Here is a 14,101-nt window from a genome sequence, read left to right on the forward strand (position 1 = left end):
ATGAGGACGAGAATGAGGATGAGAATTAGGATGAGAATATGATGAGGTTGAGGAAGTGGAAGAAGAAGACACAATAGATTGTTTTCCAGAAGATAAAAATGCATCCTCATTAAAAGTCACATCTCTGCTAAGAATTAATTTCCGTGACTTTGCATCAGAATACCATAAGCGATATCCTTTAGACTCAGATGCATAACCAAGAAATATGCACTCAACAGCTCTTGGAGCTAATTTACCATCATTAACATGTGCATAAGCAGGACATCCAAAGATTCTTAAGTTAGAATAATCAACAGGATTACCTGACCAAATTTCTTCTGGGATTTTGAAATCAAGTGCTGAATGTGGAGAACGATTAACCAGGTAACAAGCAGTAGATGCTGCTTCAGCCCAAAATTCACGCCGATGCCATAACCCAGCATTTGAGAGCATACAACGAACTCTCTCAAGTAGAGTCCTGTTCATCCGTTCTGCAACACCATTTTGTTGAGGATTTCTTGGAATAATTTTGTGTCTAGCAATACCATTTTTTGGACAGAACTCATTAAAATCACCATTGCAGAACTCTAATCCATTGTCTGTTCTAAGCTTCTTCACTTTCTTCCCTGTCTGGGTTTCAACAAGAGTTTTCCACTTCTTGAAAGTGGAGAAAGTCTCATTTTTATGCTGCAGAAAATAAACCCAAACTTTGCGAGAAAAATCATCAATGATGGTCATCATATAGCGACATCCTCCATGAGAAGGAAATTTAGAAGGCCCCCAAAGGTCAGAATGAATATAATCAAGAATACCTTTGGTACGGTGAGTTGCAGTGGAGAAACTAACCTTTTTCTGTTTCCCAAAAACACAATGTTTACAAAAATCCAATTTACCAATGCCATGTTTACCAAGATGACCTTGTTTGCTTAGAAGGTGCATACCTTTTTCACTCATATGGCCCAGGCGCATGTGCCATAATTTGGTAATGTCATTATCATGCATTGAAGAAGATACAGCTGTTGAACCTGTCACAACAGAACCTTGCAAGACATATAAACTACCAATCCGGTTAGCTTTCAATAATACCATAGCACCTTTCAATACCTTTAGAACTCCACCTTCAGCTGAATACCTACACCCGAGAGACTCTAGGGTGCCAAGAGAAATTAAGTTCCGCTTCAAATCTGGAATATAGCGGACATTAGCCAAGGTTCTGACAACACCGTCATGAGCCTTGATCTGAATAGTACCTATTCCTGCAACTTTGCATTGGGTATCATTGCCCATCAAAACAACACCACTGTCAACATGTTCAAAAGTGGTGAATAAGTCCTTATAAGGACACATATGAAAAGTACATCCAGAATCAAGAATCCATTCTGTTTTACTCCTATTATTATAAGAGACAACAGATAAAAGAATATCACCGTCAGAATTGGCTTCAATATTAGCAGCTTCAGAGGATTGTTGAAATTTTCCCTTATCTTGTTTTTCTTGTTTTTTCTTTAAGATAAAACAATCAGGAATGTCATGCCCCGGTTTCTTGCAATAGCGACAAGTTTTGTTGGATTTGCGACCTCTGGATTTGGATCTGAACTTTTTATAATTGGTACTCCCTTTTTCTTGAGTTCTACCTCGAACACTTAAGCCCTCACCCTTGTCCACAGAATTAACTTCAAGATCAAATTTTTCTTTGGACAATAAATTAGATTTAACATCTTCAAAGGATAAGGTATCATTATTTCCATACAACATGATTTCTTTGAAGTGCTTATAGGTAGAAGGTAAAGAGACAACCAACAAAACAGCTTTGTCTTCATCTTCAATATTAATATCAATATTTTGCATATCCATAATAATAGAATTAAACTCATCAAGATGAGTTTGAATAGGAGTACCTTCAACCATACGAATGGTGTATAACCGTTCTTTGAGACGAAGCTTGTTTGCGAGGCTCTTGGTCATGTATAAAGTTTCTAACTTCAGCCACAAAGCCGCAGCGGTTTCTTCATTGGCAACCTCACGAAGAACCTCCTTCGACAAACAAAGTTGAATTGTTGAAAGCGCCTTTTCATCCAACTCGTCCCATTGATCATCGGTCATGGAAACTGGTTTCTTTGACTTCCCATCTAAAGCTTTCTTTAATCCGCTCTGGATAAGAACGGCCCTCATTTGGACTCGCCAAATAGAAAAGCTAATTTTGCCATCAAACTTCTCAATGTCAAATTTTGCAGACATTTTGAAATTCTCAATTTAGTAAGAGCTCTGATTCCACTTGTTAAGGTTAGAGCACAATGCGGAAGCACAGGATTGAATCAATTGAGAACAAAAGAGAAGCAAGTAAAGGATAAAGAAAATAACACACAAGATTTAACGTGGAAAAACCCCTCAGTGTGAGAGGAAAAAAACCATGGGCGATCAAGAGCAAAATTCCACTATGTAAAAAAGAAGAGTACAAGAAATCCTCTTATAATGATGAGGACAAATGACAATATTTTTTCTCACAAATACTCTCTCAAATGGAACAAGAATTCTCACCAAGAATGCACTCACAATATATGTGTAAATGAAAGAGATGTTGTGTGTTGTGAAGATGATTTTGAAGCTCTCTATATGTGTCCTTTTATAGGCAAGCAAAGTCTTGGTATCTTGGATATGAAGCATTGGATGCTTGGAAACAAAGCCATAAAAGTGACATAAAATGCCATTAAAGAGAGCCATAAAATAGTCATAAAATTCTTTTAAGGCATAGAAATGAGAGACATCAAACAGTTTATTTATTAATGATTAGTTTATAAATGATATATGTTACTTTTTTATGGGTAAAATGATTAATAGGAAGATATAATAGGAGGATATAATATTATTTTTTCTTTTGTTATTTTGATATGAATGAATAAGATGTACCCCTTAGTCCATAATTAGAGAATGATTATTTTCAAAATGTATTAGAACTTAAGTACATGAAAATGAACTCAAATCAAAAGACTAATATATTATATGAGAGAGCTTTTATACTCAATATGTGACTCTTTAAGAAAATGTGAAAGTCATTGAAGCCATTGAAATGAATACTTTCTTAATGAGGAAAGAGTTTAACATCATGTTATGGATTATCTTATTTCTATTATTTTAATTTACAACAGGAAGATTGATTTGAGAAACAAACAAAAGTGTCACCATTTGAGGATAACATGTTACAATCACGTGATTTTGTGACACGATGAAAAGGCCTTGAAAACATTATATTGAGGATAGTATATTATTCAACCATAGTCAAATCTTAATTTTATTATGTTGAGATGAGTATCCATATGGAATCATATTATTATTTTCTATTATATAATATATGTATTGATAAAACATTGGTCTCTAGATATTTAGTGGCTGTATAAATGACAATGGGACTGGGTAGATGTTAAGTGCAAAATTAATATTAAATTATTGGGTTAATTGGACATTTTTTTACTATAAAGTCCATAAAAATGTTATTCATACTATCCATTGAGTTAAATAGTTGAATAATCATCATTATACTCCTTATATGTCATTTTCAGATACAAAAATAGAGGAGAAAAGAGCATGAATCTGATAGCTCAGGATTGCAATCAATGGATTGTTCCCATCGAGCGCATTTTATATGAAGTTCCACTAGTCCTGAAAGATTTTTTTAGCATAAAAATGGAGATTTGCTCAGCGCAACAACTAGACTTAATGAGAATTACATTGAGTTGGAAAATCCACCACCAACGAAATTAGCCGAAATTAACTATATATAAACATTTCATACAAAATTGTAATTGAATAAAAGACTTTTTGACATGGCAGAAAAGAAGTGATCTATGATCATCATGATGAATGCATTGGTTTCCATTAGAATGAGAAGATACATTCTTTCGCTCTATGATTAGATATTACTATTTGAACTCGACTTATTAAATATAACTCTTCTTTATAAATTCATTGTTATTTCTTTGTTTTTCATGCTTGTTCTTTTTATCTAAATTGGAGTATATAATGGAAGTTTCCTATTTGAACCGGATCTAGAGTAAAACATTTAATAATTATTAATTACAGGAATAAAATTATTTTAACTAGTCTTTAAACATTTAAATTTATTATGGTTATGTAATTAACTATTGAACAAATTGATAACTGGTCATCTCAATTGTTGATTTCTTTAGTAAGACATTGATAAATTGATAGAAATGATGTTGATAAATTTATAGGTTTAGTACTTCTTAAAGATTTAAAAATATTAGGTATTTAGAGATTGAATAGTGAAGTCTAATATTAGATTCTTTTCACCAAATTTAATTATTGTTTAAAATTGTCCTATTCTACAAGATTTATTAAACAATTCAAAAATATCTATTAACCACTTAAGTAACTGATTTCTGTTGAATACTTTAATATCAAACAACTCTATATGAATACTATTTAGTAAACTTCTTTTCTGATTTTTGTTTGATTATTTTATTGATCAATTTATCGGCTATCAAAATAGTGTTGTTGCAGAGGATTTGTGTCCAGATATTAAATTTCGAGCAAATTTTGTTTTTAGTGGATATTTTAATTTTTCTTATGTGCTTAATTCATCTACATATTATTTAATACTTTTGATTATGTAACATGTGTTAGGTAGTGTTGATTCTTTTTATGTGAGAAAACCAACTGTTTGATTCAAAAATTGAAAGGACAGCTAGAAGGAACAATTTACAAGCCAAGAAGAAAAGATAACTTGTCAAACATAATGGATAACAAGAGAACGCTATTACTAACAGTTTTTCTCTATCCTTAATTCGAGAGGAGTATACACCGAAAAAACCATCACTAAAATGGTTCATCGAACATGAAGATAACAACAACATTAACAAAAATAAAACATAACAATAACAACAAAATCATCAGAACATTAAGGGATGTCGATCAACATGGTTCAAGACAATTCAACAACTTTGTTAGAGCACCACGAAATTCTAGACAACCAAAAATGAATACAGAGCTTCCTCAGCTAATTTATGTCAACCCATTTGTATGATATAGAGAATAGACTCCTAGCCTCTCAATATAAATTGGGGACAAAGTCTTAAAATCTAGATACTAGAGTCAAGTTACGAGTAAATGGCTTCTAAGTGCATCAAAAAAATAATATCATAGTTGAGTGTTAGTCTTGTTTTGTGATTTTCTATTTTATGGTAAAATTTTATAATTTTCTAAGACAAAAGGTTTTTGAGCTGCTACGGGCCCGGATTCAGCCCAATAACGTATTTTTGAGTTTCACAACTCGGAATCGAATTCTAATTGTGCCATTGTCTTTGAAATATTATTTCGAGTCAAGATAGACATTAAGTTCGTCCAGAACGCATTTCTAAATATTTTCCACTCCGAATTCCGTATTTCGAAATTCTATCCGTAAACTGAAGTCGGGAGATTTTTAATATTCGACCGAGTATTAGTCGACAATACTCGGACATGATTTAATCGAGAATGTCTCGCCGAAAAGGTCACATCACATTCATGTAAGAGGCTTGCTTGTTAAACAAGCAAAAGTACATATCATCTTACACAAAATTCCTTAAATCACTCATCTACCTCTTACACAATAAACTTTTTGGAAGAAACCTTTGGTCTTTACCCACTCCAAAATCTGATTTCTTTTCTTTAAGGCCTTGTTTGGGAGTGGGGTTTTGGAGGGGAAGGGAAGGCAAGGGAAATGATAGCTTTGGAAATCCTTCCCCTTGTTTGGGAGTTGGATCAAGAGGAGGGGAAGGTTTTGGAGGGTTTCTCAAATCCTCCAAAACCCTCGATGTGTCTATTTTTAAAGTTCCTCCAATTTGGGGTTTTTTGGAGATAAAATATCAAAATAGCTAAATATTTTTAGTAATATTATATAATTATATATTATTGTCCATTTCTCATTGTTAATTACAATTTTAAAGGAAAAATACAAAATATTCTTATATTATTATTAGTTTATCCTCCCTCATCTAAATTTCATACTCCTAAACAAGGGGGAGGATTTCCTTCCTTTCCCCTTCCCTTCCTTCCCTTTCTTAACCCTTTGATCACTCTCCTTCCCTTTTCCTCCTAACTCTAAAACAAAGCCTAAAAGAGTCAACCCTAGCTTAGAAGAAACCCTTGGCATTTTCAAACTCTTTCTTCACTTTGCATTTTCTAAAGAACTCTCAAGGTAGTTCTTCATGGTTCTTCATTTTGATTTCTTCATCTCTTAAGATCTAACCATTAGATGTTTATGAAATTTTAGTATGATGTTTATATGTATGTTATGAACATTTTCAACCGTTGAAATGTTCTAATAATCTTCCTAACTCTTTTTATGTTCAAAACTCCAAATAAATATTTTCTTGAACTTAGAAAGTTATTTTGAAACCATGAACTCTTTGTGTTCATGGGGCTGTTTTTAATGTTTAAAAAGTTTGTATGTTTGTTTTTATTTGAACATGGTTAAAGGTGATGGTTTGTATATCAAAGGAACCTTTAAGGATTTTTATAACCATGCAAAGTTTGGATTTTTCCACTTGTTTTTGGCTTGAAAAACCATAGCCTTGGACAAGTTTAGAATAGTATATTTTTGATGTTGAGGTTTGATTGTATTTCAAAGGGCATGATTTTGTTATCAAAGGAACCTTTAAAGTGTTTAATGATAAACTGAAAGATTAAAAATTGTCCTTAGCATTAGGTCTAAATCATGGGCTATATTTGTTTAGGAAAAGTTGAGTTTCTAACTTTGAAATCCAAAATGTTTATGAATGAGTTTTGTGAAAAAATGTTGTTTTAAAATATTATGGATTAAAAGTTTGATTAGTAAATGATATTCTTTGACTTCCAAGTTCAAGTAATGATTTGAGATAAAAAATGACTTATAAAAGTCTTGACTTTATAAACTTAAAGTGATGTTCCGAAAATGAAACAAGTATAAGGAAATAAATGTTATATATGGCTTCATTATTAAAAAAATTTTTTTACCCATTTTTGAGCAAGATTTTTGGAGTAATTTTCGGTGCGTTACAACATGCATTGGTAGAGATGCAGAGGTGTGACATGGGCATTGGCTTGGATGCAATGATGCGACACAGACATTAGTTAGCATTGGTGCAAGGTGTGTGCTATGGGTATACTCCTTATGGTGAAGTATGATAGTTCTTTTTAACTAGGATTGTCGGAGTAGACAATGGTGGTAGCGGTTGAGGCTTTCCAAGAAAGCTCCAAGGTTCAGTGTGATTGAGTATTGAATAGGATGATTGTTGGTGAAATTTTGTGAAGATATTCCATATATCTAAAGACTTCCTCGCAATAGGTGGCTAGGCGGCATGTTCCATTTAATGGCGGTATCGGAAGTTGCACTAAAAGTTTGGGGAACTAGGCTCTTGGTAACATCATCAAGGATACTCGGAAAGGCTTATGTTGAACGGGAGCAAAATCTTATGTAGAGGAGTTGTTAAATAGAATTAGGCATTGAGCAAGATGGATTCATATATTCGCTAATGTGGAAATTCTTGTCTAGATTTCCTAAGGAGCGAGATATTCGTTTATTTCAATCAAGGTGAAGATTGTTGGGAATGTTTGAAATATGTTATTATATGAAGTCCCACATTTCCTAGTATTAGAATAGAGTAGATTATCAATGTTATATATTGGACTCAAGTCTCTTCTTGTGATGGGCACCAGATATAAGAACCAAATAGAAATACCCAATGGGCAGTTGGGCCTATGGGTGTGCTAGAGTTTGTAACCCTTATTTTCTAATAATATCTTGGTAGCCGCTTATCGCTCCCGATGACATAGATACAATTGGTCGAGCCCCATTACCAAATTCTGTTGTCTTTTCTTCTATTTATTCTATGCACTTTATTTGATTGTTTGTGGCCAACATTGCGCAACTATCGCTTCCGCTACACAAATACAAATAAGAACACTTTGTATTCAATTTCCCTTAGTTCTTAGGGTAGATTAGCTTTGATTGATGTGTATAAGCAAGGGAGAAATTTTTTTAGAGAAGCCAATATATGCTCTTTGAGGAGGTAATTTATTTTCCTATGAGCATAGGTTTTCTCTGTGTCTTTGTGTTTAGTTACCATGGTAATGTGTAGCTAAACTTCTTCCTTGTTATGATTGAATGTAATATAATCTTAATGTATACACTTTGATTCGATTTTATATTATTTTCATGATGTTTTGATTCATGAGTTGTTTGCGTGCTTAATGCTCACTTTATGATTGATCACATTTTTGTATGAGTTGTGAACGAAAATATTGGAGAGATTCTTGTTGTAATTTTGACTTTATTCAACTCATCAATTTGGTATAGTTGCTAGACATAGATTTATATCAATTTGTCAGTTCATGCATGTCATTGTTTTGGTTACTAGATATAGAGCTAATTCAATAACTAAATAACTTTCAAACTTGTTAACATAGACTACTAGACATAGATGTATGATTAATGGTTCATATATCTTCATCTTGTCAACTTAGTTAATAGACATAAAGCTATTTTGATAGGCTACTAATATGACTAAGACATTAACGATTAGTATATCTGAGGTGTTATATTAAAACTCAATTCACATGAATAGACTAAAAGACATAAAGGTAAGTTTTATGAGTCATAATTTTTCATCTTATGTATAAAGTTGCTAGACATAGAGTTTTATTTTACGTGTTACTAAATTGACTAAGATATTAACTTTTAGTATCATTGAGGTCCTTTGTGTGAAATAATCATTGCTAAATGAGTTGGTATTCCCGAGTCAAGTGTGTATTAATAGTGCGTAGTAAAATTCAACCCCAACACCTTTATTCCAAATAGTTTAAGACATTAGTTAGTAATTAGTTAATCAAACAAATCAACCAAAATCCTTTTTAAAACCAACTTAGAATGTCAATTTTTAGTTGAAATGGGTAGTATCAAGCAAGTCCTTATGGATTTGACAATTTTTATACTTGTTTGTGACAACTTGATTTAGTAATTTAATTGACCAATTTTAATGTTCGAAAATTAACATGGTTATTAGAGACTTGCGTCTAGATACTTAGCATTACAACAACAAAATTGTTGGTTTAAGTTTTAAATTGCAGGGCAAGATTCTGAGTGCACCATGAGTTATATGATGTTGAATCACTACTTGGACATCCATGATGCACTTCTGGTCCAAAGAAAAATGCTTTATCACTAGCTAGATTTATTCCCCAAACAAATGGCCAGTCTTCCTAAAAAATTTAACCCTCCTCCTAGTCAACAAATGGTGTGACATGTGTTATGGTGATCACCCTACCTAAGATCACTATCAGTACATAATCTCCAAACTAGAGGATGTCCTATTCAATTCATCGAGATGATTGTGGTCAATCAAAGAAACACTAACACCTCCCTGAGGAATTTGAAGACTCAAATAGGCAGCTAGCTAGGCAAATCAGTGAGTTCTAAATAATTCAATCGGAAAAAAAAATTAGCAATCACACCCAATTCTGGGGAGGAATACCAACCGATTACAACTATAGTTGGTGACATAATTGATAATGATGTTGGGAAGAGTTTAATCAATGAAAAAAATTATGGTCAAAGAAGAGGATGGTCATGTAGTGGAGAGTGACATTATAATAAATCAAAGTGCCATTGTAATAACAATTGGTAAGAAAAAAAAATAAAAAAGAATGTAAGAGCGAGTCACAAATGGGGATGTAAGATACGAGAAAATACCTTTTGACTCATGCTAGAAACGATTAAACATCGTACTAAAGCGGTATAAGCAATCAAATGTTGTGTTGCTTTGATTGCTCCAACTTCATGATCCTTAATGTCAAATCATTCATCAAGCTATTGTTGTTAAAGAAGCATTTTCTAGAAAACAACTTAGTGTTATTTTTGTTTTCTGTTTGTCATTGTCCTTGTACCTTTGATGTTTGTTTCATGCGCAGATTAGAACTTAGTTGGTGAAAATGACTTTGCATGCTCGATTTTCTTGGACTCAGGATAGTTCAAACACCTCAGATGGGATAGAGTAATGAACTTAATTTGGAACTCAACTCTAAGTGTGATTTTTTCCTTTCCTTTTTTCATTTTTGCATTGTGTGCCTATCCATTTAGAATATCTATTGCTTGGGGTTGTTTTGAACTTATGAAATTATGAGTTATCTGGAATTTATTGGTTTAATTTAATTAGATTTTTGGATTGCATGAAAAGATGAGTGCTTAGTGAATGATTGATTTTTGAAATGATGTGGTTACACTCATAATTGTAATTGTCATGTTTAGCTACTATGGTTATGTAGAACTTAGCAATTGTAACATGAAGTTGTCTAAAATTTGGAGGAATGCCTGATAATTGAGTGAAATGAGTTTTTGAGCTGATATACTATGAAGTGCATACTTATGAATAGATATTATTTACATGTTTCTTGAAATGAAATCACTTGGCCAAAAAGCTTACCCAAAATGCATTATCTTTTGTTAGTTGCTTTGAGTGTCACATGTTTTATTGATTATAAACCCTAAGCTATGGATGAAAATAATAGTCATCTCTTAATTCAAGTAGGATAAGAGAGCTTGTTTTATATTGTTATATGTTATGGTTCTATTCAAGTTGGGGAAAAAGAATAGTGTATGTGAAAAAGTGGAAAGAAACAATATTATAAAATTATGTTGTAAACCATCACTTCATCTCATAAAATGAAATATCAAAACCTCATAAAAAAGGGAGAATGAAAATATGAATTATGGTGTAACGAAACTAAAAACTGTACAAAGTTAGCTTGTAGTACAAGAAGAAATTTGATACACTTGGGCGTCACTGAGTTTGAGAATTGCTCTCTTAGCCTTTTGTTATCCGGAAAAACCAATCTGTGTATTTCTGCCACATTACAACCATAAGGAAGACCTTATTGATCCATATTGTACATTATTCTTGATGATTATGAGACAATATCAAAACTCATTTTGTTGTTTGAAAGCTAATGAGAGACATACACTACTTGAGAGAGTGAGAAAAATACTTTGAGAGAAATACACTTCCTGACTTAATGACATATGAATTATTTATTCATGAGGTATTATAATGGTTAGACAACTAAGTATGATATGCATAATATGGACACCATTCATTGTCTTAAGTCCTGAAGTTTATTATTTTAAGTTTAAGATGTCAACTAAGAGGGGAGTGAATTAGTTGTTGGGAGAATATGGCTGACTTTTCTACTATGTTATCAATGGTTTATGTGGAGCATATTATTTATGCAGAATTCAATAAAGTAAAGGAAAATTAAATGACAAGAATAAGTAGAATAAAAGTACACATAGAGTTTTTATACTTGTTCATCTTCTTGTCAACCGAATGTTACATCCAATACTCTTGCCACACAACAAACTTTACCACTAGATAATTTGAGTTGTAATTACAAGTTCTCTTCCTGAGACCTATGTACCTTACACACTCACAACTTATCTACCCTTCAAAGTTCTCTTTTAAAGTGAATTCTTTCCCCTTCTCAACACACCCTTGTAATAAAAAGTTTATAACCAAGATGAAGAATATAACAATGGCAAGATTGTCTTTATAAGTTTTGACAATTCTCTAACTTGCTATCCTTAATTTCACAATATAAACACTTAGTATACAATGCTATTAATCTTTTGAAAGTTTAGAACAAATTCACTTTGAAAACAACTTCAGAAATTATGAAAGTTTAGGAACAAAGTTGCTAACAAAATGTGCAGAATTTTGTTTACTAAGTTGTGAAAGTTTTTGTGTGATTGTATCTTATTGTATCACAATGCCTTTAAATAGGCTCTCAATCAGCCAAGATATCCTTCCATGAAGAGGAGACACGATTGGAATGAAACCTATTCACTTTGCATGAGAGTTGTTCATTTGAATTTGAAAATCTGGTTTCAACAGCTCTATGTAATCGATTGTCACAATGTGGTAATCGATTACTCAAATGTTCTATCGAAGGTGGTAATCGATTAATACACTTGATTAATCGGTTACATCAATCAATTTTGCTTTGTAACTGTTTTCTCATTCTGGTAACCTGTTACACAACTACCTATTACCAACTACCTCAGAGTTCAGGTAACATGTTAACTAGTTCTGGTAACCTGTTACTCAGGTCAAGTAACTCATTACTTAGCCATTTTGACTTTGCATTTTTGCAATCCAATTCTTTAAAAATGATTTTAATTTCTTTGAGCATTGCTACTAAATATTAAAGTGAATTTAAGGATAGAAGTACCTATATGAAGACTTAGTCTATAAACATCTTGAAGCTTGAATCTTCTATGTCTTCATCGTCTTCTTCCTTTTCTTCTTTTTGTGATCTTGGTGTCTTCCTCAAAATTGTGCCAAGGTCAGGAGCATGATCTTCTTCACAATCTCCCCCTTTTTTATAATGAAAAACTAATATCTTTTAAAAATGGAGATTTGAATTTTTCTGAGATTCAACATATGTAGATTATATAACTTTGTTGTATGTTTGAATATGCTCCCTCTATCTTGTATACTCATCCTTTTTTTTTATTATATGTGCCTGAATAGTTTTTGACAAAAATACATCTTCAACTTTTCTCCCCCTTTTCACTTTATCAAAAAGAAGAAAAACTAGTTTTGTCTAACACAATATACATATATAGAAAAGGGTGACAAGATATGTTGACTTATTTACAAGTCAAGGTCATAATTTTGCAAGATATGAATTTTGAATAATATCAAATGCTTAGAAAATAATTAACATGTCATAACATAGCTTTTGAAAAGCAGTTTAGAGAACATAATTCATACATAGCAAATAGTTTAAGAACACATAGCACAAATGTTTCGAAATGATATCCAAACGCACAAGTAAAAGTAACAATAACTGTAGTTTTGAAATTACAACAACAACATCGAAATACTTAAGTAAAATCCTAGATTGCTAGACCACTACTCCTGATGATATGGATTAGCCTTCAGAGAATCCAAGTCAATGTAACTGATAAGTGCAAAAAGTATACATTTTTCACCATCATTTTATGGCACTTATCCTATGCAAATTGTAGAAAACCAACTTAAATTAACATTTTTTATGTAAATTTTGCATGATTAAATAAATTAGTTCTTTATTAGTTCTTGTCCAAGTTTTCTTTGAGTTTTGTAGGAAATTGAATATTAAAGAATAAATTCAAAGATGGACAAGAATTCAAGACAAAAGCTCAAAATGAATTGCTAAAAGTAATCCAGTTAAAGCATGGCATGCTATGTGCTTAATTTGTTTACTTAGCCTTGAAGAAAGGTAGCTTACTTCGTCTTGAACAAACCTAAGTTAAGGTAGGCCAAGCAACTTGCAAAAATCAAATGCTTACCTTAACTTAAAGAAAACAGCCCAAAAGTGCCAAGCAACCAACAAAAATCAAGTAACAAACCAAAGGAAAAAAAGTTGATTCACCATGAAGAAATCAAGCACAAAGCTATCTAACCAAGCCAAGCACCAAGCACTAGGCCAGGTCGTCTAAGCTTCTGAAACAGGCAGCTTAGCGTGGAACCAGGTTAGCTAAGCTGTTGAAACAGACAGCTTAGCGGGGAACCAGGTGTGCTAAGCGGCTGGTGCACCAGAAAAATGATTTCTAGGTCAACTCATGGAACATCTTACTTTTTCTTTGCTTAAAGGCCAAGAACATGACCTCATGGATGACATAAGGCTATGACAAGAAGGAGGAGGTGTCACCATGCATGTAACCTAGCCTACCATAGGGGTCAAGGAGGGGCCAAAGTGGCTTTTCATAGTGGCCAATGGTGAGCAACTTAGCTGCCAAACAGGGCAGCTGAGCACCCATCACTTTGGCCTATAAAAAGGCATGAAATTCTCATTTGTAACACATTGTAAATCATTCTAAATTCTTCCTAGTTGATTCCTCTTCTTTTCTTTTCATTTTAGGTAGTTTATAGGCTAGTTTTAGAGTAGTTTTTCATATAATTCAAGAGGAGAAAGGAGAAGGCAAATGAGATGCAAAAATCCATTTTGTAATCTCATTTAGAACCTAAAGCATCCAATCCTTGGATGGATGGCTCATGCTCCTAACAATTTCATTTCTAAGTTGATTATGTATTTCTACTTCTTCTTTTAT

General features: G+C 32.6%; 1 protein-coding gene across 1 annotated transcript in view; it reads left to right on the plus strand.

The window, feature by feature from the left end:
- LOC109362991 (PRA1 family protein B4-like) overlaps window positions 6,734–14,101 on the plus strand; it is a 23,213-nt gene continuing 15,845 nt past the window's right edge. The window contains exon 1 of the mRNA XM_019609127.1: window positions 6,734–6,744. The gene's annotated coding sequence lies outside the window, so the exon portion shown is untranslated. The remainder of the gene's footprint in view (window positions 6,745–14,101) is intronic.

Source organism: Lupinus angustifolius, chromosome LG12 (genome assembly GCF_001865875.1).
Source record: "Lupinus angustifolius cultivar Tanjil chromosome LG12, LupAngTanjil_v1.0, whole genome shotgun sequence".
Taxonomy (NCBI): domain Eukaryota; kingdom Viridiplantae; phylum Streptophyta; class Magnoliopsida; order Fabales; family Fabaceae; genus Lupinus; species Lupinus angustifolius.